The sequence below is a fragment of the Neofelis nebulosa genome, chromosome 3 (genome assembly GCF_028018385.1).
Source record: "Neofelis nebulosa isolate mNeoNeb1 chromosome 3, mNeoNeb1.pri, whole genome shotgun sequence".
NCBI classification, from domain to species: Eukaryota; Metazoa; Chordata; class Mammalia; order Carnivora; family Felidae; genus Neofelis; species Neofelis nebulosa.
The window spans coordinates 66,162,346-66,186,902 of record NC_080784.1 but is presented as its reverse complement, the minus strand read 5'-3'; the positions used below and the strand labels follow the sequence as shown (position 1 = coordinate 66,186,902).

Below are 24,557 nucleotides of genomic sequence, written 5' to 3'. Positions count from 1 at the left end.
AGTAGACATAAATAGGTAAGAGCATGTCAGGCTAAGACTGATTAAATATAAACTTTAACGAAAGAGGGAAAAAATACATTTTCTGAGGTAGTTATATCCGGTGTAGTAGGTGAGGAGCTTAAGTTGGGACTTCATTTTGGGAGCAAAGTAGATCAACAACTGGTTTCTGCAAGAACTATAGTTGTGAATTTGATCATTGGTTCTTTTCCATTCGTAGTAGTTAGGCGATAGCAAGTTATCCATGATCTTGCAAGAGGACGAAAGGATAGGGAAGTAAGTCAAAATATTTATGGACCTTAAATAGTCTATGACTAGATAGACTCTTGTCTGACATTTAACTCCTTCAGAGTCTTAGCAACTGCCTCAACAGAATAACCTGCAAAAAATTTTGCATTTCCTGATTTTGATATATTGACTATTATAAATTTTAACAAATTTGGTTTGAGACTAGTGTTTTAAAATATTTCTTGTCATAATTTTTCTGCTTCTAATGTTAACTATTAGTGAGTATCACAAACTAAAACATCTGTTTATCATAGGTAGTTTCATTTGAACTAAATTATCTAAAGAATGAAGGCTATGCGATGTTTTGGGGAACTAATTTATTAATAATCATCAGTTGTTCCAAACATTCCATTGTTTTGTGGCTTATTTTTTCTATTAAGTGCAGTATTCTTTTTCTTCTTTTTAATAAAGAAAGAAATTGGTAAAAAGGAATGGGCTTAGAAATGATAGAAATCTACAAAGAACTTGAATATTTGAAATAGAGTTAATTTCACATTCAGAAGGGAAATTCAAAGGGTTTTTCTTAAAGTTGAAACCTATAGCATAGGCTTTAGAATAAAACAGAAATAGATTTCAATCTATTTTCCACTACTTAATCACTGGAGAATTTGTACCATTTATCTATTTTTAAATAGAGTCCTATTTGTAAAATGAGATGTTGTTACCTTATTTTGTTGTTGGGTGGATTATACAGAGAAAATGTATTTAATATCATCATTCTAAACTTAGACCCTATCATAAGTGGCAGCTATTATGTTTCTGTATTTTAATAGAGAGAAAACTTTAGGTACTTTTTAAAAAAAATTTTTTTTTAACGTTTATTTATTTTTGAGACAGAGAGAGACAGAGCATGAACAGGGGAGGGGCAGAGAGAGAGGGAGACACAGAATCTGAAACAGGCTCCAGGCTCTGAGCTGTCAGCACAGAGCCCGACGCGGTGCTCGAACTCACGGACCGCGAGATCGTGACCTGAGCCGAAGTCGGGCGCTTAACCGACTGAGCCACCCAGGCGCCCCTTTAGGTACTTTTAAAACAACTATACTCCGGCAAACTTACAAAAATAAGCCAAAGATGGAGGAATTACGTGTACCTGACATCAGAAAATTAATTGGAGCCCTTTTGTGTAAATTCTTTGTTAGGTGTGGTAAGTAACAGCCTTTTATGAAATATTAATAGGTATATCTCTGTGGGGAATAAGTTTAGGAATTCTCTGAGCTTGCACCAATAGATTAACAAGGCTAAGAGTGGAAAGCTTGTGAGAATAGGTAAACAGGGAAAAAGCACCCCCTGCATAGAACAAAAGCATAGAGCTGCTTCCACAGGTTGAAAGCATCCAGAATAGGTAAATCGGTAAACAGGTAAACAAGACCACCGCAGTAGGGTGAAATTGCCTGGCTAATTAGCAAAAGAAAGGTGACTTATTGACCCTGAGGTAGCATGCTCTGTCTCATCCCCTAGGCAATTTAACATAACCAGACAGGGCACCTGTAAACAGCCATCTGCGTGGTGTCAGGATTTTGTTTTGCGTTGACCCAAACCCCTAACCTGCATATCTTCGAAACCCCCTTTCTCTCACACTCTTAAGTTAATGATGACTGTTTCATTGTCTCTTTCTGCACGTCCAGGCTGTTTCATTGTCTCTTTCTGCACGTCTTACTCAGGGCTCTTGTCTCCTCCCAGACATTAGCCTCTCTCATATTTATGAAAGCCTCTCTTATATTTATGTCTTGCTGGACAAGAGAGAACTCCAGACTCAAAGTCTGCAACACATGTCCAAAATAAATTCCCCATTTAAAAAACAACACTTATTAACAATGGAAACCTTAGAATAACAAGAAAAACAGCTTAAGAAAACTTAATTTAGAATAGTTGGAATTCTATTTGCCAAGTATTACAAAAATATTCAACCATTTTAATACACATTTAAATTATATAACTACATCATTGTATCAGTAAGACTCTTAGAAGAAAAAAAATGGTGTATTAAAAAAAAGTACATGAAGATATTTTTTTTTTAATAACTGGAGTTTTTCCAAAGAAATGAGGAAGATTTAAAGGAATCAGTTAGGGATAATACCATATCCCACAGTTAACAATACCAAAGAGCTGTTATCACATATAGCTTAAAAATGGGAGAAGGAGTGGAAATGGTAGTGTACAGAGTTACCCAAAAAGACCCTTTGGTGGAAGAACACTACCAACCTGCAACAGCCCTGCAGGGAAAAGGCCACAAGGACCCAGGCTTCAATCACTTCAAACCTAGTCTTTTGCAGTGTGTGCCATTGGCTGACTTCAACTAGAAGCCAGAAAGCAAGAGACTCCTTTGATGTTGTCCATATTAGTCAGTGTCCTAGGTACTCAGCAAAGTGAACAAAGGTAAAAAGTAGATCTAGAAAGACATGAACAATATTTACTGTAATTGTAATATGTCTGCTTTATAATATTTAAAGTTTCTTTTGATGGTGGGACATGACATAATGACATTTGGATAGATAAAAGGCTGAATGTTTTGCTCTATTTCAAAATGAGAGAAGGCTACCAGGCAGGAGCACACAGGGGGTTGTGCTCAGGGACAGAATAACAGCAAACTGGAGCTGTAGGGGAAGCAGGGGGACGCTTGATATATGACATGTGGAGCGGGATTAGCTAGGCTTCCTGGACTCCTTGTTGGTTGATTAATTTGAATAACTTTATGGGCTCCAGGGCATAGAAGGTCTCTCTAATTATCATAAATATATATCCCAATATATTTTGTAAAAATAGATTTAGATAACTGAAATGCAATAAAACACATCATGAATTAGAAATTTTTTGACTGTAATAAATTTACATTTGTAACTTAAAAGAACTTGAATCATACCATAGAATTCATAAACTCTTTCATTTATAAATCTGAACATTTTTTTGTAACATTAAATATACTTCCCCAAAAATCTTTAATGGAAATGCACATGCTTTTGTATGATTGTTTCCTAATTTATTTAATTAATCTATTATTAGAAATTTAGGTTATTTTATTCATGTCTTCCTTTTTTAAAAAATTTTAAAAATATGATGTTATGGTGATGCTCCTTATATATCAATCTGTTTTGACATCTCTAATTGTTTTCTTGGGATAAATGCCTATAAGTTACCATTTTTGATGTTCTTTATTCATTTCAGTAAATCCATATTTCCATCTAATGTCATTTTCTTTCTTCCTAAAAGATTTTCCTTAACATTTCTTATAATGAAATTCTGTTGGTGATTCATTCTTTTAATTTTTATATGTCTGAAAAGATCTTAATTTCACTTTCGTTTTTGAAAGATTTGAGTACAGTGTTCTAAATTGACAGGATTTTTTTCTTTTCATTCTTCAGAATGTTGTTCCATTGTCTTCTTGATGGCATAATTTATGATGAGAAATCTGCTATCCTCCCTATCTTTGTTTCTCTGTATGTAGCATGTTGTCTTTCTTTAACTGCATTTAAGATTTTCTCTTTATTCTATGTTTGAGTAATTTACAGTGGGTCCCAATGAACTTTAATCTTGCCCACTACTGAGGCAAGAACTTCCTGAATAATCTACTCAGTGCTCCATGAATTGAAAGGCTTCTAAACTGGTGACATCATTTCCAGCTCTATGTGAATGCTGAACATTGAGCATCCTCCAATCCTCTGACACCCTTTTCCCCAACCATGGCTGGTTTCCTCATAAATAGGCACTGATTGATACTATGCTGAATATTCAAGGAGTGGTGAATCTGCACAGTGCTATACTTCACTCTCTGTGCAGCTCTCTCCTCTTCCATACTCTGTCCTGCAAACTCTAGCCAACTAGGCAGCCCTGAATTCTCAACTCTCCTCAACTCAGAGAATCTTATATATTCCACCTGACCTCACTTTCTCTGGGACTCAACCCAGAAACTCTCTCAAGACAGCAAATTGGCACAATTATTGAATTCACGTCATTTGTTTCTGTTTATTTGCATCACTATCCTCCTTTGACCGATGTCCTTTATCATGAATATCATCATTTCATATAATTTGTATAATTTTTTTTTCATTTCAGATAGGAAGGTAAATCCAGTCACTGCTACTCCATATTTACAGAAGCTAAATTCTATGATAGTTTTTTTTAACTATGATTTTTGTCCCTTGTCTGATGTTTTCCATTGTTACAATGGGACTTACTGTGTTTTATGCCCTACTCATTCTGTCAGAGGAACTAGAACATCTTTGTGTTTTCTTTATTTTTCCTGTCCTGCTTACCCATTAACTTCCAACTCTTTTTTCCCTTATTTTTTCACTCTTTCTTATTCACCTGGTGACAAGAAACAAAAGAAGCACAAAAATCACTATTTTCAAGTTGATAGCAGCTAATGACATTACATGAGTAGTTAACCATTAGGACTTAAATATGAACATTGAAAATAGATGGATACTTTAACATTTGCACTCTAATTTTAAAAATCCATAAAATTTACAAAATTAATATTACACACACACACACACACACACACACCCATACACATGTATGATGTTACTGTGGTACAGTAATAACCCTGAAGTAGAAAGGCACTCCTATAACTCAAATTAATATTACTTTTATTTTGTCAAACATAGTTTTTATAGGTTGCTATCTTTTTTCTTTACTATATCTTAACAGAGTTATTGTGGACAATTTCCTGCAATGCCACAATGTATGTATGTATATATATGTATATATATGTGTGTGTATTTATATATATAAATACAAGTATCTATGTATATAGGACAATCTATATACATAGATACAAGTATCTATGTATGTGTGTATATATATATATATGTGTGTGTGTGTGTGTATTTATATATATATATATATATACACAAACACACACACACACACACATATATATATATATATATACACACATATACATAGATACTTGTCCTTATCTCAACACCAGACTTTTCTATAACCATTTTTTTGCAACTTGGATTGAGGCACTCCTTTTTCTGTTATATATGGGTCATCTCTGATTATCTCCAACTGTACATGAAACAAATTAAATAAGGTAGGCTATTTAACATCATTTATATCTTGAGAAAAATTCAAGTATGTTTTTATTACATCAGTGGTAAATAGTTATGTTCTTATTTTTAAATAAACAGGAACTAATTATTCAATATCTCTCATTTAAAAACTTAACCAACATCAGCGGCAATTTCTCTTACATGCAGCTGGACCCTTTGTTAACTAATTTTATGGGTTTTAGCCTTTAGAAGGAAATATCCCATTTCCCATTCTATATGATGAAAGCAACCCTCCTTCATATCACATTATATATAGAGAGAGAATGACTTATTTTTAACTTGACACTGTCATATGATATTATTCTACTTCAGTTAAAAATACTGCTCAGTAGTGTTCACATCTCAAGTAGGCTCTTTAATGTTTCCTTTTATTGGAATACATTTGCATAATTTTATTTGCTCTCTCTGTGTATCTGGTCACTTGTATCAATTTCATCATTACATTATTTTCATTAACAAGTCTGACAGGTCATTCTGTGCACTTGCTAAATACTAAAATATGCATACATCATTGTCTTCTAACAAATAAACTTCAAACAATGCTAATATGTTTTATCAAATGTTACATTTGCTGTTCAACACTCTCTCCCCTCCATAAAAGAGGGATGAAGTATTATGAAAACAACTTTGATTTAAGTACAAAAAAGTCCTTGCTAGGGCTCAAGAGTGGGATTTTGTCACACACTTGACTGCTTTCAACTTTACACAGTGAGTAGTAATGCTCCTAGCTGGGAACAGAGGAGAATTGTATAGAATCAGAGCACATTTTCTCAGTCATTCAAATTTGATTCTGTTGGTAGAAACCCTTCTTTTTAGTTTTCCAGTTTTCTTCTTACTAATCAGTCCAGTAACCTGGAGTCTAGAGGATCTCAATATTACCATCAGCAGGGAGCTGAAGAATCAGCATTGAAGAGGGAAGAATAAGATCACTTTTAATGCTCTGAAAATAGAGATCTTACTGTGAAATTTCCTCCAACTTGAGTCACAGTCTGGGAATGAAGCTGAAGGAATAAAATACCTGAGTTGGGAGGAGGTGGTAATTTATATATACATATATATATACACACACACAGAGAGAATTATGTTTTCAAGGAAAGAACTTCTCTTTTAAAAAATGTTAATTTTATGCTGTCACAACCAAAACACTAAATTTGGTGATTATTGTGATTGACAGTTGAGGTAATTCTAAAGTAAACTTTTAAGATTCAAGCTAAGTGTTTTACCTAAGTGCTAAGATTTATTAATTTCAGCTCTAAGCAGATGATGGTTATTTGCAGTTAATGATTAGCTTGAAATTCTGAGAACAATATTTTTTTCACAGTATTTCTTCATTTACAATTGCCTTCCTCAGAAATTTCAGGAAACAATTATTTTTAAAATGTATATTCCTGGGTCCCACTTCACAAGCTGAGGGACTGGGGATAGAGGAGAACTAAAAAAATGCCCATTTTTTTTAAAGTACCACAAGTTAATCTTACTTAAAGCTTTGAGAATGAGTCTCTGAGGTTTTAACACAAATAGTAATTATATATGGGAAATTTAACTTTTAAATCATTTTTAAAACCAGAAAATAAGGACCATTTCTTATAGCCAAATTAATAACAGTAAATTCAACACTAACATTTGTTCAGCTTAGATAAACACACAATTATTATTTCCAGTTTTGAAATCAACTCTGAGAAGGTAGCTTATTGGGTCTGTAAAGTTCAACCGTCAGCATTTAACAGGATTTGTTTCCCCATCCAATCTTGAATTAACTGGACTAAGTTAGCCATTCTTTAAATTTTTCTATCTCACTGATTTCTTCCTGCTAGAAACCATCATTGTCAGCCTGAGAGTCTTTCATCAAACTCACTCAATTTGGCCTGAATAAAGATTCTCTCAAAAACTCCGAATGCATATTTTCCCACTAAGATGCACAGGCTAATAATTTTCAGTAGCACAGTTTTTCACTTCAAAATTTAAATACATTTCTTCTGTCAAGCATAAATCACTGTTTTAGGAGTGAAGAGTAATTTTTAAGACTTACCTTGATGGATTTTCATCATACTAATGTGAAAGTCTCTCTCAATATAATACATTTCCTCTTAGCAAACTTTTCAAAAATGGGCTCTGCCCTCATCTCTATCACAAGCAAGAGTAACTCTAGGCAACCTACTCAAGCTATTTGGTTCACTTTGTTCACTTTCATATTGAGGACAAAAGAATTTGACATTGTACTAGACTTTGTAATACATTTTCTCCCCAGATATCCCCTCCTCAGGTCCAAGGAGTCATTCCCTAGTCCCTGGTGGTATTGACTGTTGAGGTCTCATAGCTGAGGACATATATATATATATATACACACATATATACATATATATATATATATATATATATATATATATATATATATACTGTGTGATTCCATTTATAGAAAACTCTAGAAAATGAAAATGAATTTATAGTGATAGAAAACAGATGTGGTTTTGGTTGACTATTGGGAAGCAGCTGGGATAGAGAAATTACGAAGAGACACAAGGAATTTTTTCAGAGATCTTTGTTCTTTCTGCTTATTTGTTTATTTAAGGTGCACAACTTGGTGTTTTGATATACATGTACATTATGAAATAATCACCACAATCAAGATGATTGGCATATCCATCATTTCACACAGTTACCATTTCTTTCCATTTGTGTGTGTGTGTGTGTGTGTGTGTGTGTGTGTGTGCGCTAAGAATACTTAGGGTGTACCTGCTTAGCAAATCTCAAGTATGCAAATCTCAAATATATTGCTAACTACAGTCACATTGCTGTATATTAGATCTCCAAAATTTACTACTCATCTTGCATAACTGAAACCTTGAACCTTTAGCCAATATCTCCCCAGTTTCCTCCCCTACCCCATAAAATGTTTTTTTTTCATTATGATGATGGTTTCAAGGGTATATACATATGTCAAAATTTACCAAATTGTGCACTTAAATGTATATCTTGTTGTATGTCAATTTTATCTCATTGAAGCTTGTTTTCTTTTAAAGGCAGTGTTTAGCCCTACTGTCTGCTTCATGAGATGTATAAAGAGTGCTGAAAAATCAGAGGGAAAAATCCTGCAGTTCTATGCTATGTACTGTTATGCTGGAAGATGCTGAATGATGCAATTTGGGGAGATAGAGTCACAAAATATTGGAATAGCACGAGATGAACATGATGTGGTAAGGCAAAAAAGCCTGGCTTCATAACTTCTGCAAGAAAAATGATGAAAATTCTTAAGCCTAGAAAAATATTGGCAGATAAAATAAGCTATTAAATGAAAATATTCCTGCAAAAGGTGATCTGAATTCTCAGATAAAGGATTATCAAAACCAGCAACATATTCATTCGGAGTTTCTCATATGAAAGAAATTGGATACCAAATTACCTGTCTGAAAAATCTTAAAAGTAATAAAGGATAGATAGAATCTTTAATTTTTTTTCTTTCTCACAACAAGCTAAGTGGATTAAGTGAAGATAGTGGATGTAGCTTTGAAAGCTGGTTTCTGGCCACTTGTGTAAATATGAGTCAGTTGATACTTCTCTAAATCACAGTTTTCCCATCTATAAAAAAAATGAGGTTAGTAACACCCAACTCAAGGTTTGTTGTGAGCATGTCTTTATGTATACGGAAGTTCTATTTCACAGTAGGCACAAAACATATATTGTTGAAATGATTCTAGTGCACCTTTTTACTCTCAAAAATTCATGTTTACTTTTTTCTGACTATATGTATTAGTCAAGACAATTAACGCTTGGCTATGGCACAGTAGCTTAAAACAATATTGTTTATTTTTCAGTCATATGCAAAGACTTTGAGGGTTCCAGATCCTTCCATGCTGTGATAATTCTGATATCTTAATACATGCCATCCAAGGCTCTCCATCAGAAAAAGAGAGAAATTAAAGGTTGGACACTACATTTGCATGTTCAGCTTGAAAGTAATTCACTTTAGTTTCTTTCATATTTCATTGGCTAGAATCAATCACATGACCTGAGTAACTGAAGTGACTAGGACATGGTTTTCTCCCATGTGCTCAAGCAGAGAACTGAGCACAATATAGCTGAGCACAATAGCGTCTGTCACATTATATCATTGGGTTTATTTTTAGATACCTGGAATGCCATTTTGATTACTTAGGACCATGTTTCTTGTCATGAATCAAAATGTACATGCTGATATCCTTAGAACTTGAGAAATCACTGAATGTTTAAGAAGAAAATTATTTATTTACTTAAATATGAATTTAAAATAATCTATTCCTTGACTATTATCAAAAAGACATGAAAATAACAAGGGTTGGTTAAGATGTGGAGAAAGGGACCCCTTGTGCATTGTTGGTGGGAATGTAAATTGGTGCAACCAAATGGAAACCAGTATGGAGATTCCTCAAAAAATTAAAAATAGTACTACCGTATGATCCAGCAGTTCCATTTCTGGGTATTTATTTGAATAAAACAAAAACACAAACTCAAAAAGATATCTGCACTCCCATGGTCATTGCAGCATTATTTACAATAGCCAAGATATGGAAACAATCTAAGTGTTCATAGATGGATGAATGGGTTAAGAATATGTGGTGTATATAGATACAATGGAATATTATTCAGTCATAAAAAAGAATGAAATCTTGTCATTTACAACAACATGGGTGGGTCTTGAGGACATTATGCTAAGTGCAGTAAGTCAGGCAGAGAAAGACAAATACTGTATGACCTCACTTATTGTGGAATATTAAAAAAAACCCTCATGGATATGGGGAACAGATTGGTAATTTCCAGAGTCAGGGTGGGAGGGTGGGAGTGAAATGGGTGAAAGGAGTCAAAAGCTACAAACTTTCAGTTATAAAATAAATAAGTCTAGGAGATATGATGTACAGCATGGCAAGTACAATTAACAATACTGTATTTCATATTTGAAAATTGCTAAAAGAGTAAATCTTAAAAGTTCTCATCAGAAGAAAAAAGCCTGTAACCATGAATAGTGATGGATGTTAATTATACTTACTGCAGTGATCATTTCACAATATATACAAATATCAAATCATTATGTTGTACACCTGAAACTAATGTAATGTTAGATGTCAATTATACCTCAAGTACAAAAAAAAAGTTAAATAATCTATTCCTGGTAGAAAGAGATGCTACTTTTCTTTACTACAATTTGCCTAAATATTTCTGGTCATCTTTGAGGACATGCATCCATCTGCTTCATAGTGTCTCCATTGATAAGACCCAAGTTCCTGGCATCTCTGTCAGGTCTTATTGGAATTTTGTTGAGTGTATCCTAACCGATCATCCTGCTCCCACTGTTGCCCTCTAAAGAATATTATACACAGCAGCCATAGTGACCTTCTAAAAATCTAAATCAGATCATGTCACACTTTGGATTAAAGCCCTCCAGTCCCATTATACTCAGATTCAAATTCAAATTCTTATTTTAGTAAGAGCGATTAATATGAAATCTGCACCCTTGACAGATTGTTAAATGTACAATACAGTATTGTTAGCTATAAGTGTTGCACATCAGATCTCTAGAACTTACTTATTTTGCATAACTGAAATTTAATACGTGTTGATTACAAATTCCCCATTTCTCCTTCTCCCTAGCCCTTGGCAACCACTATATTATTCTTTGCTTCTATGAGTTTGACACCATATACAACTGGAATAATGTAATATTTGTCCTTCTGTGCCTGGTTTCTTTCACTTAGCATAATGTTCTCAAGGTTTATACACGTTTTGCATATCATAAAAATTTCCTCCTTTTTAAAACACTGAAGAGTATTCCATTGTGTGTATATACCGCATTTCCTTTATCCATTATCTGTCAATGGACATTCAGGGTGGCTTCCACATGTTGGCTATTGTGAATAGTGCTGCAATGACTCAAACTTTTACTTTGGCCTAGAGAATCCAGCGTATTTCAAGCACAAAACATGCCCAGTCTTCTTCCAGCTCTAGACTTAATATACATGGGTGCACGTGCACACACACACACACACACACACACAAACACATTTCTCAAAATCAGCTCTTTATCCACAACTCAAGGTATAGAAATTAGAAAATTAACTAAATTGATTGCATATCTAAAATAGGTAGTATTATGGTCTTGGAATCTTTTCTTTCACTGAAGTTGTAACACAGAGAAAAGGCTTATGTAGAAGAAATTAATTCATTAAGCTGAAATGTGTTGATAAAGGATGGGAAATATGCTTTCATATTGTTGCTTGAAAGGAAGAAAGAATGTGATGTCATTGTAGAGTTATCTTGGGCCAGTTATTGGTATATGCCTCCCTTTATGGTCTGTAGACGTTTTATCACTCAATGTTAATGATTTTGGTTGTGTCCCTTATCTTGTCTTATAAAGTACGACATTATTTTATTGGTAAGTTCTAAAGAGTTTCTTAGCACCTGTCCTTCATGTAAGATTTCTGGTGAAAATATACCTGTTTTTGCTGTTGTCGTTGTTATTGTCATTATTTTGCATTGTTTTTGACTTTGTTATATTTATTATAGTCTGAAGCATATTTCCTTGCTGGCAAGTTTTTTGCACATGGTTAGAAGGAATTCTTGTGAGGTCTGTTTGATGCATTTGGAACTCTTTCCCAAACCATTACAAATACTCCAAAAAAAGGTTGTTTTGGCATAATCAGATACCCTTTTATAAAACAGAACATAAAATGGAGTTTATCCAAATCAGATCTACTTCAGCATTAATGGACATAAATACATTTTAGATCACAGTAAACTTATTTCCTCCATGAAGCTTTCCTTTATTTCCCCAAATTTGATACCCTCCTCCATATCATATGCTGCAATGTTCAAATGATAACACTTATCACACTTTATTGTAATTGCTTATTTACTGCTTGTCTCCTTACTAGACTATAAGCTTCCTGGAGTCAGGAACTATGTCCTGTTCTTTGCTATATAGTGTTTAGCTAAACACCTACACATGGCAGTGATAGAGTTGAATGATTTAATAAATTAATAGGATATACATAATGAAACTGCCATTACTCATGCTGCTGGCAAGGGTGACATCAACAACGTAGAGTATGTCTTTCCCTTTTATCACATATCTCAGTGATCTTTCCCTTTTTAAAATAATATCTGATGAACAATTTCTATCTGTTTACTTAGTAACTTATTTTTAATTACCTTTTTGTTGTCTAAACTCAATGGATTATAAGTTTCTTCACAACAGAAACCTTGTATTTGTTTTTATTCATAAAATATTTAGTTTTTTTTTTAATTTTTTTTTAACGTTTATTTATTTTTGAGACAGAGAGAGACAGAGCATGAACGGGGGAGGGGCAGAGAGAGAGGGAGACACAGAATCCGAAACAGGCTCCAGGCTCCGAGCCATCAGCCCAGAGCCCGACGCGGGGCTCGAACTCGCGGACCGCGAGATCGTGACCTGAGCTGAAGTTGGACGCCCAACCGACTGAGCCACCCAGGCGCCCCATAAAATATTTAGTTTTAATGAATATCATACATTGTAGCTTCTCAATAAATATCAGGTGAATGCATACTAACCATGCAAAACTGATTTACAACAAAGTATAGTCCTAGACAGAGTTTAGAGAGTAGCAAGAAAACAAATTGACAAACTATCAGAGCTTTTAACTCAAACTTCATCTAAAAATAGAGAAATCAGGCTATTTTTCTGTGATATTCAAGGTCCAAACCCCATGGTCACTGAATTAGCTAGAAAATTTTGGTCTAAATAAATTCAGATTTTTCCTTTATGTACCAATTTATTTTTCTCCTACATCTGAATTTATCCAGGTTGAAAAGGAGGGGGAGCGTTAGTATGGATTTTCAGCAAACAAAAGTAAAAACAGTGGAATGACCCGATCCACTATCTATTGTATGTAATTGCAACACCATTTACTAAAGACACAGTACCAACACTACAGAATGGGGGTTAAAATCAGGAAGGCATTCATTTTATAAAAATGAATATGAAAACTAAAGAAAATTATTCTCAATATGAATCACATTTTTGAAGTACATATTTTGTCCCATGAAAAGCTGATTCATTTCTATTACCATGGTGATCTATGAGAACATGAAATTGCCACAGATTTATGGTTTCACTTAGGGGCCAATTTTCAAACTACTAGGTGTGTGTCCCTTTTTGTCCTTACTTTTGTTTACCAATGGTCTTATATCAAGTTTTAAGATGGATATAGTGTCTCATTGTTGTTGTTTTTTTTAACTAGGAGGTGACATGTCCAGGTAACTGAAGCAGAACAAATTGTATGCCTCTGACAAATCCCTAAAAGTAACTAATGAATACAGATGCCATTCCACTAAATGTATTTGTCTTGACATTGAAAAATGTGGCAAATGCTGCTAGTGGTTCATGAAAATCCATCATTCATCCTTTTTGTTGGCACAGAGCAAGACTCCACCTTGCTGTAGTCATATTTGGGTATGTGAGTTGAGTTCTACCCAAAGGAATATAATTGAAGGTCACATTCAATTGAATGTGCCACATTCAGAGACCATTCATAAAGTCTCCTAAATGTGTTCCTCCATGTTTCTTTCCCCTTCTGACTGATTAGGGTGGTAATGATCAAGACCTTGGATGCAACATATCAAAGATGATAGAGAAGTTATCAGCCTGGTCAATGAATAATTGCATAAAGGAAAGCTACTATGCTGACATTTGATACCTGCCTTGTCCTGTTATAGAAGAAAGAAATTATCTTCTTGTTTTTTAAATCAATGAGTCTGTTTGTTGTTGCAACTTAGCCTATCCTAACTATCTTTGACCTCAGACTTGATGTGGAATATATGTGTGTATGTGTGTCTCATACAGTCATAATCATACATTGAGAAGAGATCTAATTATTAGGACTTAAACTGTGAAAGGAAATGATACATCTTCACAAATTACTTGGCCTTACATAAAAATTAGGAGTAACAAAAAGTGTGTTTTATACTTGTACTTTTTGCTTAGTATAAACTAACTTAAATGCTTAAATTAAGAGTTTTAGGGATTTACATAAGTTCTCTATACTGTATCCATATATTTTCCTGAAATTTGGGGGTTTTGTCATTATTTGGAGTTCTCTATTTTCTTAATAATGTGGACCAATCAAAATGTGGTTATTAGCCAATATTTGTTTACCACTTTACAAGGCTCAAACAATACCATTTTGATATTCTAACAATTCCAAATGAGCAAATTTGCATTTCGTGTACTAATAGTGATAATGATAATGCTAAGAGCAACTGTCACAGTAATGGTTGCTTACTACAATATAAAATGAATTTAATCTTCACACCCAATTTGAGGTTGATATTATCCATATATTACAGATGAGAAGCTGAGACTCAGAGAAGATTAAATAACTTGTCCAAGTCTCTAAAAAACACAAGTCGCTGAAACCAGGATTTGGACTTGGCTTTGCCTCCAACGTTTGTGTTTTGAGTTCCCAACTCTATCATCTCGGAGAAGAGAATACTCAGCACAAGCACTTCACCAATTTTCCTTGGATGTTACTGTTTTACAGACAATTACATGTACTAGCAAGACACTAAAACAGCTCTGTATTGCTAAGCCAAAACTGGACCGTTAATCCTTTAGCTGTCTAGAACATCTCTTCTGAATCAAGATCAAAATAACAATTTAAAAATGATGGGAAAATTGTCTTCAAACCTAAAATAATTACATTTTTCAAAATGTTAGAATTGTAAAATAACACCTTTGGTTCTTTATTATCTACGATGGAAGCTACATCTAACATCACTTTCATTTTTGCTTGTACAACAATCTGAATGTTTATCTTTAACCTCTACTTCTAAACTAGGTTTTGTAACATAATTCCAGATATTTACAAGACACTTACACCTACTCTTTATATTGAAAACTTTAACTCAGTTGCTCTTTAAATAAAACACCCAGTTTCCCTCAGAACTTGGCTACCCATCCTGACATTTCTATTTATGTCCCCAATGAAGAAATCAATTTGTCACTGTTCTGTGCCTTCTTGTTACTTGGTTTATACTGTATGAGCACCGCTTATCAAATTCATGAATTCTAACTGTTTTTATACACGATCTATCTCTCCTAATTGCTTGTAATACTCACTGTTTCATGCATGTGTCTTTTGTTTAGAAGAAATTGACTTTAACAACTCGAAATCCGGTGATTTATTTATTTAACCACAAATTTATTTGAAAATAAGGTGTCTTCTGAACTAGGTAGGAACCATAGCTTCATATTCATCTTTAGGCTTCTAATACAACCTGATGCAATGCCCTGATTTTAACTGGATCATACAAATATCTGTTGAACAACAAAGCACACTTAAGTACATTAATAAAGAACTTTAGTACTAATTGATCAGATAAGTTCTAAAACAAGAAAGGGCAATTATATGAAACTGAAGTGCACATGAGTCAATGCCCAGTGGATAGGGAGTAGGTGAAATCCATCTTGGATTATGATTTGGAGAAATTTTAACTTATAATATTAAGGTGACGAATAAGCATCCAACAAAAATACAGCTAATATAAAAAGCTGCACTCTTAGAAATTATAACATTTTACAAACCTGATATTTTGTAATGACAGGGGTTTTTAGAGATTAATAAGAAATAGTGAAATTAAGAACAATTGAATAAGTATTTGTCAGTGTTTATCCAGAAGTATGCAGATGACAGACATTCTTACTTATGTGAATGAATGAGTATTCAAGTCATTTTTAGAAAAATATTGCCTACAGAGGAACAAGAGCAGTCTCCAGAGTCCAGGAGGTAAGATTACTCATATCTTTTTGCTCAGTCTTGTCATGTCTTTCATTCAGTTAACAGATACATTAATGCTGAGAATGAGGCATTGTAGCCATTGGATTTGAGTATTAGGATCACTGGAAGCCTTACAGTCATCATTTTCCATTATAATCAATTTATTATAATGTAAAACGGCAGCTTATTGCAACATGTAAAGTCAGAATTTATGTGAAATCCTGATTTTATCACAAGAAACTATGTAAGCCTGGGAAAGTCACTTAATCCCTCTGGTTTCTTATTTCCCCATCCACAAACTGAAAAAAAAATGGGATTAATATTGTTTATCCGTTTACAAAAAATGTGATTAGAAAAGACTGTGTTATTAAATAGGTCTATTACCCCTACAGTCAAGATCTTTTCTGGAAGACCACATCTTTATTGTGATGAGGACATTCCAAGAGAAAACTACAAAGGTCTGAAGAGGAATTTGTTCTTAAAAGATTTGATCCCATTTATCTCTTGTTTACATGCATTTAAGTTGATGTTTATAGTCAGGAACATATTTCTTCAAATTAAGTTTTCATTCAAAATATTAATCTGTTCTGTAGTGATTAGACTGATACTGCTTCTAATAACACAGCAATTCCCATCTGATTTCAAACACAAATGGCACAGTTATAAGGAGCTGTGACAGCTGCTGGAATTGTGGTCTTGTCTTCTATCCACATACTTTAAAAAACAAATCAGGAGGATCCCATTCATTCTGAATAGAGTCAAGACATCTGGTTCTGGATTTGACTTAGTGTAAAACCTAGCTCTACTCTGGTATTTTCCTTGAGGTTAGTTGTATTCCAGATTCCATTTTAGAAGTTTTGAATCCATCATGCTCTAGAGCAAACCAGAATTTCTGGCAATTCCTAAATTAAGAACCAGATGAAATTGAATTACACTGTATGGATTTCTCCTACTTTAGACTGTTTCTCAACTAAGGTTGGTTGATACAGATATTAAGCCAGAATAGCTCATTTCACTAGGCAATAAGGTCAATTATCAGAGCAAAACAAGGAACAGAATGAGGCAGCAAGATTAAGTATGAATAAAGGGAAGCCCAGGGCATTTGCAACTTCCCAGAAAATCCCTTAAAGAGGAAACCTCCTAATCAAATGCTTTGTTTTCTTTTGTTTTGCTTTGCTTTGCTTTGTTTTTGATGAGCAAAGGCAATTTGACTATATTCGTAACTATTACAGCTAGCAAGAAAATTGTTCTACATCTTCATCTATTTTTGACTGAGATCAACATTATCTGTGATGCTAGTTTACCTCCAAATATAATAGCATCATTATGAAACCAGCAGATCTTAGCCCCAATATTATAAGCCAAATATGCTTCAAGACCATTGAAACTCAAAAGTCTGTTGGATACATGTAGCTGGGTTTCCACAAACCTGTGTGGACAAACATGACATATGTGAGTAACTGAAGAAATACATCCATCAGGGGCACCTGAGGGGCTCAGTTGGTTGGGCATCTGACTCTTGATTTTGGCTCAGGTCATGATCTCACAGATGGTGAATTAGAGTCTCACATTAGGCTCTGTGCTGACGGTGTGGAACCTGCTTGGGATTCTCTCTCCCTTTCCCCTTCTGTCTCTGCCCTGCCAGTGTGCTCTCTCTTTCCCAAAATAAATAAACTTAAAAGAGAGAGAGAGAGAAATGTTTAAAAAAAAAGAAATACATTCATCAAAGAAGATTAAGAATACGCGTCATTAAAATATTTCTTTGTCAGTGAAGATTCTTTTAGGGGACATTTAATTTAGAATTTTCTGTAGTAGTGAGTCATATGGGGTTCTGAAGAAAAGTATCTGTGCTTTAGTATCCATTAATCAAAATTAAAATAATACTTTATGTATATACGCACTCTGTGTAATCTGATTTAAACCACTTATAGCAAATGCTATTAGACAACATTAATCCAAATCAACATAGAATCATTGCTTCTCTTCCTTCAGCCGTAAAAGTACACACTTACAGGACTCTCCTTTCCATTATCCTCATAGAGGGAAGAGATATAACAATACCTGTGATTTTTTTTCCCCCTTTAGAGACAGACCATTTTCCAGGTCACAGACATGATATACTAACATGATAACATAATGAAACCCCACCCTTTCTTGCTCAGTTCTTTATCTTGGGCCTAAAGGGGACAGTAGAAACTGCTTCAGGTAAGATCACCTGGTCTTATCCATCCAGAGCATGGATCAGGCTCTGGTCCCCATGCTTCCATTTTCCAAAACTAAATTTTAAGTGCTCACTTCAAGATCCTGAATCACACTACTGTGAGTTATAAACTGAATTTCAATTTATTTATTGTGAATGGAGGGGATGCTAATATTATTCTGGCCTAATAATTAGAGCCAATTATTTTAACAGGTTATTCCTGCCTGATGATTCTGAGAAGTACATTTTATAGAAAAATGTTGCTTATTGAGCTTCTTATTGTAACTTGCAAGGTGAGATATTCCTAAGGCACATATGCCAAGCTTAGCACTCTCATAAAATGATTTTCTAAATTTTAGAGATAGTTCTATCTGAACAACTTGGACCAGCTGTCTAGAATCAGAGCACTTCTCCCTCGTCACACACCAGTCTCCACTCCCATACTGCCTTTTTAATATTCTTTATCAGTTATTAACATTTCTGTCACTACAACACTATCTCATGAACAGGCTAGAGTTTCCAAGATTATGATTTATCTTTACTTTCCAGGATCTGTGGCTTCCTGGCTTGTTAATGTAATCAGTGAACTATCTTATAAGCATTGTCCGGGATGAGTTATTTCTGTGAAGTTCTCTAAAAATAATTAAATCTGCCTGTATTTTGTTGCCTCAGGTTCCTTTGACTGAGATTAAAACATATGTTCCTGACTTTTATCCATTTACTTCAGCCTCCATCTGTGTGTTGCACCAATACTTTGGACCTTACAAAGTACAAAATAGGCTAGATTCACAAATATGAATGTGTGGTATGAGATAACCATTCTATTATCCATATTTTAAGAATTTGGCATTAGGATCTGATATAAGAAAAAGACCCAGATTTTTCTATTGTGTTAGATGAAATAATTATACTTAGGACTAAAATAATTTTGGCATGCCAGTATTATTTGAATGAAGAGGGAACACTTTTTTTTAAATGTCTGTATTGAATTCTTTCCTACCTAGGTCACTTCCCCTAATTTAAAACATCATCAAAAGTTTAATAGAAATATTATAGAAAGTAAGCAAAAGAAGCATATTCTTTAAGCTCAACTACTGACTTCCCATATAATATGTAAGGGAAAAGGTACCTATTGGCTGGGCTGCATTGTCTAATATAGTTTTAAAATTACATGATAACCAGATGAAGGAAGTATGGCATCAGAGATTTCGAAATCAGATTGTAATGGCTTGCAATAATAGCTTCTGCCTTTATTGAATAGATTTGGACAAGTCTTATATCCTTGATATTTGGCTTCTGTATCTATAGGTAGTGGCTCTCTTGATAAATTGTTTGGGGATTGTAGATGATGTGTATAAAATGATGTAGCAATTTCCATTTCTTTGGGGTTTTATGAGATTAGATTCTAATGTTTAACATGTAATGAGTACTTAATGGGCAGTATTGACCATTACTGAGACACTTACTCTGAAAGGTTATAGACAGGTAGCCTCTTATTGTTGGTCTACAGTCAACAGTGAAGACCATGCTTTTGGTAAGATAACTGAAAGCTGGTGAACCATTGCATAAACTCTTATTGGATATAGAGAAATTTGGATTGAGAAATTGGATATAGAGAAATACAGACAAAATTTGGAAACAATATTAACATATGCTTGTGTCATGTTTCTAACTTACCAAATAATTTGCAGATCAATTTTAAAAAGGAATTTAGTCAGTAGGAATTAGGCTTTTATTTTATGCCCAGGCTGAAAGCAATGATGACGTGTGGTAAAGTGACATATATTTATAATTCGTACCATTAAGATACAGATAGACTAGGAGACAATTCAGACTTTTTTAAAATATGGAAACCTTTTAAACTCTTAAGGAGAAAATACAATAAAGAAGCAAAATGGTGATAAACGTAGTAGATGTGCAAGGAATTCAAGAAAACAAAAGACTACTAAACAAAGAAAGAGGTGGGAAGAGATGGACCATGAAGTGAGATTGTGGCGATGTGGACATGGATAAAGAAAGTGAAGAAAGGAAAGCCTGGAGGAAAACCATGTGACAGGAAGGAGCCCTGTAGGTGTAACGGAGGTAAGAAGACTAAAGATAGAAGGGAGAGGGAGAGTGCAGACAGTCAGGGCCAGAGGAGCAGTCATGGTGGGACAAGATGGTGGAGCATTTCAGCACTAAAATAACATGCCTGATTTAGGTCTAGTAAGCAGTTAAAACCAACTTGTTCTTGCAATCAGATCTAAGTTCAGATGCTTACTTTGACATCTCTTGGACTGGGACTTTTGGAATGCAGACAGGACTCTCTGACATTCTGTTCCTTCATCTGTAATTTGTGGAAAAGAATTCTTAAGTCAGAGCATTGTTATACATACAGTGCCACGATAGTTCCCAGACAATTATGGTTCACAAAAAAGTTCTTAAAAGGGAGCCAAGAACAAAAAAAGTTTAAAAGGCATGCCTCATGTCACAAAGCAGATTTGAAAAATCAAGAAAGCCAATGACTTCGATGAAATTCTTAAAGTTGAGTGTCAGTAGCTCTCCTTACTCTCAGCTCTGGGTCCTTCCATTAAATTACATTTATTTTGCTAATTATGCTAAATTGCAAAAACACATGGAAATCACTGGACCAGGAGGATTATGTAAATTATACAAAAACAGTTAAAGGTTTGGGCACCTGGCGACTCAGTCTGTTAAGCATCCGACTTCGGCTCAGGTCATGATCTCACAGTCTGTGAGTGGGAGCTCTGTATCAGGTTCTCTGCTGTCAGCTCAGAGCCCACTCCAGATCCTCTCTCTCTCTCTCTCTCTCTGCTCCTCCACTGCTTGCATGCTCTCGCTCTCTCTCTCTCCCCCTCAAAAATAAATAAAATTTTAAAAAATAAAAAAATATTTAAAAGTTTGTATTAGATAGTATTTTATATATTATTAGTAACATATATAAAGAATCACAAACCAAAGAATCACAAACCAAAATAAAGATTTGAGCACATGGCTAATAAATTAGATAATAGTATTAAATCAGTGTTAAATTTACTGAAGTTGGAAATTGGCCCATGGTTATGTAAAAAAAATAAATACATAAAAGATCCTTAATCTTAAGAAACCATACTAAAATATTTAAAGGTAAAGGAAGACAATGATATGTACAACTTACTCTCAAAAGATTCTGAGAAAAAATAAATATATATTAATTCTCTCTCTCTCACTATATATATATATATGTATATATATATATATACATATATATATATATATATAGTGGATATATTCCTCTTTTATCCATGGGGAATACATTCCAAGACCCCCAGTGGATGTGTGAAACCATGGATAGTACTGAAGCCCATATATACTATGTTTTTTCCTATAATATATACCTATAATAAAGTTTAACTTACAAATTAAGCATAGTAAGAGATTAACAATAATAACCAATAATAAAATAGATCAATTATAACAATATGCTACAATAAAAGTTCTGTGAATGTGCTCTCTCTCTCTCTCAAAATATCTTATTGGACTATACTCTTCCTTCTTTTTGTGATGATGTGAGATGGCAAAATGCCTGTGTGATGAGATGAAGTGAGGTGAATGACGTAGGCACTGTGACATAGCCAGAGATGACTATGCCCTTCAGACTATACATTCAAGGGAAGATCAGCTGCCTCTGGGCCACTACTGACCGCAGGTAACTGAAACTTCAGAAAGCAATGCAGTGGAGAAGGGAGGGGGGGACTGCTGTCCATGTATGTGGTGTGGTAAGTATATACATAAATGTAAGTATAATATATAAGTATATGGGTGTTCTCTGTGCTATCCTTGAAACTTTTATGTGATTTGAAATTATTTCCAAATAAATGTTTAAGAGAAAGAAGCATGGAAATGATAAATACAAGATCCAGCTAATGTGAGAGAGGCCGAGGAATCAGATAAGAATAATAGATGGATGTGAGGTATTAAATCTTCTCAGTGACATGTTTATGGCTATTCCTGTAATTACCATGCTTTGTAACTATAGATATGTTGTAGATACTCTTGTGTGTGTGAGGTGGCGTATTAGAGAAGATAATAAAGGAAAAAATAATACTGTAAAAATGAATTTGAGCAAGAAAATTTACAAAATAATTTTGCTTGCAGGTTTGTTCAAATGATACAATAATATATAAGCAATTTACTTAGAAAAGGTGTGGCAATTTATGTAAGATAAATTGAATATTTGAGAGAGACTTTTCAAGCTATTTGAGCTATAATAAGATCTTCAAGGATAAGCGTTGTTTTTATCATGGTAGAGGTCAAGCAAAGTCTAAGGGAACAGAAGACTCATTTGCTTCCCAATGATGAATTCCAGGACCTTGAAAGATATGCTGTACTATGTTGAGACTTGCACTGCCCAGAGAAAAATATCTTTCAGAAATTAAAGGTTTTTTTTGTTCATATGATTCTCAAATTTTAAAAATGAAAATATAAATTCACCAGTAATTACAGAATGATTATTTTATGCAAAAAACTGTACCTGGAGATATTGGAAATGAATCAATACAAAAACAGCATGATTCGCACCTTAAGGAATTTATATTATAAGCAGAAATAACTGTGTTATGAGGGAGAACATGAGATGTCATAAAAGAATAAAGCGTGAAGCACTCAGGAGGAAAAAATGTTTGGGGGGGGGGGGTCTTAAAAAACGTCAGCGGATCAAGAAAGGATTATAAAGGACGTTGCCTATGAGTAGACTGTGAAGTTTGGGTAGGATTGCAACAGTTACGTATTACTAGCAGAAATTCATACCAGGCAGCAGGGGCAGCATGAGAAAGATGAAGTTACACAGATCGCACATTGTTCACACTGATAATGAATTGTCCAGGCTGACTGGAGATTTAGGAGAGCCACAGGCGTCACAGAGACCAGCTTGGAAAGGGGAGTTAGAGTGGATTGTGCCAAGCATCATGAGTGGGCTGAGAGAGGGGCATTTCCCAAACATGGTGGGCACATCCTTCAGCAGCATAGGCAAACACCTCAGAGGTGTAGTGGTAAGTGCCCACCTTCTGTCCGTCCTGAATGGCACCTGCTCTGCAGTGAAGAAACAGATTTCCAGTAGAGGTCCTCTATCTTGCTCATGGCCAAGTCCCACCCATAATCCTAATACCTTCAAAGCTGACTTGGGTAGGGTCTTTCTGAATTTCCTCACTCCTGGCACTTTGCTCTGGACTCAGAATTACAGATTTGTATATCTCAAAGTTGTTTTTCAATTTGGTTCCTCATTGTTTTGTATAAGGCAGGCATTATTTAAGATATTTGTATGAAATTGTGGTTGTTCCCTAATTTCAGTATCGGAAAGTTTTCTTCTCCAGTTGTTTTGTTTTGTTCATTTTTTCCTTCTCCTTAAAGTTCAGGTAGGGGAGCTAAACAAGCTATACACTTCTTTGCTATCTTACGTGGAAGTTACATATCTTCTTCTTTGATTGAGCTCCATGGGGAGTTGAGAAACATTCTTGGTAAGCCTGTGGCTAGAATTTAATTTTATCAGCTCCAGAGCACAAAAGAGAATTTCCCTCTCACTGTACTACTGGAAATGGAATGAAGCATTCCCAACGTTTCAAAATTAAATTAAATCAAACTTTCCTTTCTCCTTTTGCATACGGTTAGGGTTTTTAATAGATTTCCTAATTAGCCCAGGAATGAATTATTCCGACAGTTACAAAGACCAGTCCAATAGCCTTAAGTCATCCAGTTCTTACAAATACCACAATTTAGAATATCCCTAATTTCCGTCAAAAGTATTGGTCTTAGCAGAATATCTCACTTTAGAGTAACACTTTCCTCTAAAGAAAAAGAAGTGCTATTTCATTAGACCTGGCCACATTTTCCAAGGTTTTCATGATTTCCTCAGGGTGAAAACCTCTTGGTCGCAATCTCAGCAACTGTGTAAAGAGAAAATGTGATGACTAATCTGAATTGCTTAAATTTCTTGTTGGAGCAGCCCCTAGGCACTGTTACTAAAATGTGTTGAGTTACATGAGGAATCATAAAATGGAACACTTGAGAAGCACTGTACAGCTAATCATTCAGTTAAACTTTTTATTGTATACCTTAAATCAGAGAACTTAAATAACCTGGCCAAAGTTGACCAAAGCCAAATTAAAGAGACAAGATTAGAACTCAGGCTTCCTGACTATGCTCCTTTTTGCTTCACTATTCACAACTCCTGACAGTGAAGGAATACAGCCATTATTT

The 24,557-nt window shown here is 34.4% G+C and overlaps 1 long non-coding RNA gene across 1 annotated transcript in view; it reads right to left on the bottom strand.

Moving 5' to 3' along the window:
• Positions 1-15,574: 15,574 nt before the first annotated feature.
• The window catches only part of LOC131506906 (uncharacterized), a 55,096-nt gene continuing 46,113 nt past the window's right edge, over positions 15,575-24,557 (bottom strand). The window contains exons 2-3 of the long non-coding RNA XR_009259215.1: positions 20,584-20,649; positions 15,575-15,663 (exon numbers count right to left, since the gene is read on the bottom strand). This is a non-coding gene — a long non-coding RNA (uncharacterized LOC131506906). The remainder of the gene's footprint in view (positions 15,664-20,583; positions 20,650-24,557) is intronic.